Source organism: Manis pentadactyla, chromosome 4 (genome assembly GCF_030020395.1).
Source record: "Manis pentadactyla isolate mManPen7 chromosome 4, mManPen7.hap1, whole genome shotgun sequence".
Lineage (NCBI taxonomy): Eukaryota > Metazoa > Chordata > Mammalia > Pholidota > Manidae > Manis > Manis pentadactyla.
Window position 1 is genome coordinate 184,723,655 of NC_080022.1, and position 3,621 is coordinate 184,727,275.

Genomic DNA, 3,621 nt, shown 5'->3' on the forward strand with positions numbered 1-3,621 from the left:
GCATGTGGGCTCTTGGCACCATGCAATTCTGACGCCCACCGCTGAAGTTCGTGTGGACCCCACAGGGTAAGGGCTCAGTCCCACAAGACTGTCCCTCTCGGCTGCCCGTACTGGCAACTACAAATCCAGGCCTCCAGTACTTCTGGGGCATTAGTTGCCTGTTCTCAGTGCCCCATAAATTGGCTATAAATTGGGGGTTCCCCTGACCTCCTCCGTAGGCTCAATAATTTGCTGGAATGGCTCACCCAACTCAGGAAAATACATACTGGATGACCGATTTATTATAAAAGGATACAACTGAAGAACAGCCAGATGGAGGAGATGCATAGGGCACTGTATGGGGCAAGGGGCGTGGAGCTTCCACGGCCTGTCTGGGCACCACCCTCCCAGCGTGCCATGTGTTCACCAATATTCAGCAGCCTGGAAACTCTGCACCCCTTCTGTTAGGCAGGACCTTTATGGCAGCTTCATTACTAAGCATAATTAATTAAATCATTGGCTGTTGGTGACAACACTCAATCTCCAGGCCATCCCCCGCCTCCGGAGGTCGCTGGGGGCGGGGCGGGGGCGGAGGATTGTAGAGTCTGGAAGTTCCAGCTCTCCAGTCACGTGGCTGGTTCCCCTGACAACCAGCGCCCCTATCATTGGCTTTCCAAAAGTCACCTCATTAACAAAGCTTCGGTGTAACTGAAAGGGGCTTTTTAGGAATAACAAAATACACTCCTTTCACCTTTACGGCTCCGGAACTGTTCCCGGAACCTTGGACAAAGACCAAATGTGTACTTCTTACTTTATTACAACAACACTATTGTAAACTATTGAATAAATAAAAATCTATTCCTGCATGGTATTTGAAAAAAGAAAGGAAAAAGATGTACTTGCCACCATTAGAGTCCACTATATCAACTCTTTACTCTGAAAATGGGAGTTGAAAAAGAAAATCCTTGAGCACTGTTGATGGGATTATAAAGTGGTGCAACTGCTATGGAAAGCAGTGTGGGGGTCCTCAAAAATTTTAAATGAGATTATACCTGATGCATCAATCCCACTTTTGGGTATATATCCAAAAGAATTGAAAGCAGGGTGCAGATTCAGGTGATCTTTTAGCTTTTTTGTATGTTTGAAAATACCAAAAAGTTGGGGGGAAAAAACCGTAAGTTCAAAAGGGGTCTATTGAGCAACCCACTGGCCCCCAGGAGAGACCTAAGTCTAGAGGTGGTCCACCTGAGAGGCCTCACCCTCAGTTGGAGGGGGTGGTTGATACTGGGCCTCTAAACTGGTCACCAAGTTGTTTTGATCACATATCCCCTATTAATCATTTAACTTGTTTATAGAAACATGTACACTCTACCAGTAAGTGACGTCCACTGCGAAGCACAAAAATGGAAAATACGCTTCCAGCCCACTTCAGAGACCTACCGTTTAAACCCTGAGCACCTTAAAGCAAGAAGGCAGTGGGTTTCATTCATATCCCCAGCACCTGGCATAGGAGCTCATTAAATACTTGTAAAATGAGTAAGTGAATGACATAATGCTTGAATAAATCTGGCCTACCAGAGGCCACATGTGTGTACAGGGGAGCTGGGAGCCGCAGAGTGAGGTTCGGGCTTCCCCATCCTGCCCAGGGGGCCTCCCCCTCTGGCAGAGTCTAGAGAAAGAAGCTCCTCTACATGCCAGCCTTCCTCCGGCTTCAAGGCTGCAGAACAAGACAGTGGGGTTTTGTTTTGTTTTTACAAAATCAACATGTAGCTCAACATATAACCTTACCCTTTGGGGGCCAGTGTAAAAATAAGGAAACCCACATTCTTCTATCAGATACACTTGGAGTTTTGCACATGATTACAGATGGTTCATGGACCCCCAAGGTCCACACACAGGCTCTGGTTGATGACACGAGGGACTCTGGGAAAATTGAGGAAATTTGTGGCTTGTCTTCTCTGGGCCTCATTGGAGAAGACCTCTCATCTGCTGCAGGACTCTGGCCCCCCTCATTCTTAGAAGAGTCTGGCGATGAGGAAAGGAAGGGGCCTGCTGGGCAGAGTGGAGTCTGTGGCATTACCACCCCCAGGACTGAGTCTCCTCTAGAAGAGTGCTTCAGCCGCCTACCCACAGAGGGGTGCATATCTCCTATCCCAGTCCCCTGGCACTGGCAGGCTGGTCTTGGAGCTCCTACTTCCTGGGGTGGACTGGGCACTCGTTGGACTAGCTCAGGTTCACTAGGCACCTGTGCTGGCCTGACACTCCCAGACCCCAGTACTTCACCAGGGCTCCTGCCACAGTGCTCCCAATCCAGGAGCTAGCCTCTCTGAGAGCCCCGCCTGTGCCCAGCAGCTCTCAGAAATGACTGGGTTAGGTGGCCAAGGGGCAACTGCGGCTCACACAGTTGTGATGAGCATTCGTGCGCCCCTAGCTCTTTCACATCCAGTTCCAGCTACTCCCACAATCACTCTGAGAGTTGGCAGAACAGGACTCTGTTTACAGATGAGAACACTGAGGCTCAGGGAGGCTGCAGGCAATCCCATTGGGTTCAGCCAGCCACACTTTTATTGAGCACCTGCTATGTGCGAGGCACTGTGCTAGATGCTGGGGATAACAAGATGTGCTAGAGAGGGTCTGTCCTCAGGGCTCACAGACCAATGAGGAAGAGAGACCCCTAAACAGATCATTTTAAACCAAGGTGGCAAATGCCATGAAAAAGCCATGCCCCGGGGGTTTACAGGGACACAGAACCCAACAGAGGGTTCAGGGAGGTCAAGGAGGCTCTGGAGAGCATGCGACATCAGCACAATGCCTTCAAGGATGAGAAGGATAAACCAGGCTGGCTGCAGGAAGAGGTGAGGACATCCTAGGCAGAGAGATCACCAGCCTGATGCAAAAACATGGTAGCCTGAAGCTGCGTGGCTTGCAGGAAGGGGAGTGGCACTGCCAGCCATCAGGTGGTGTCTGGCATGGTTGGCAGGTGGGGCTAGCCAAATAGACCAAGTTGGGGGTCATGAAGCAACTTGAGAGGTTCCAACTTGAACATATTTAACCAGCAGCACTTCAAAGACTGACCGCAGAAGACTGGAGAGGTCAGATTTGTGAACCAGCTTGTCAAGAATATCTATAACCATCCGAGTGCCTACTCCATACCAGGTAGGTGCAGGCCTCTTGATGGGTATCATTCATGCTTTAAAGAGGTTTGAGTAGCTTGCTTGAAGGTACTCAGAGAACCAGTGTTTGCTCCATCTCCCTCTGGACACACGTGCGGCTGGGAGAGGCTGAGGGCGAATGGCAGAGCTGGCTTGGGGTCATCCCTGTGCCCCTCCTTCGCTGGCAACGGAGGGAGGTGGTTTGCACATTCCGTCGCTGTCGGGGCAGTGCGGTGGCTCAAGGCCCGGAGTCTGGAGGGGAGAGGGCAGCGGTCCGGGCAGGGTCTGAGGCCACCCCCAGCCTGGGGCAGCCAGCACCCGAGTCTGGAACTGGAGGGGTAAGGAGTGCCAGCCTCGGGGCTGGACAAGAGAGAGGGGGTGGCTCCTCTCCTGCCCCTGCCGCCGTCGGTCGGGGCCGGACGCCGCGGGAGCCGCAGCCTTTTCCGGGGGGCGGGCCCGGCGGCAGTGGCTCCCCGGCTCCTGCCCCGAC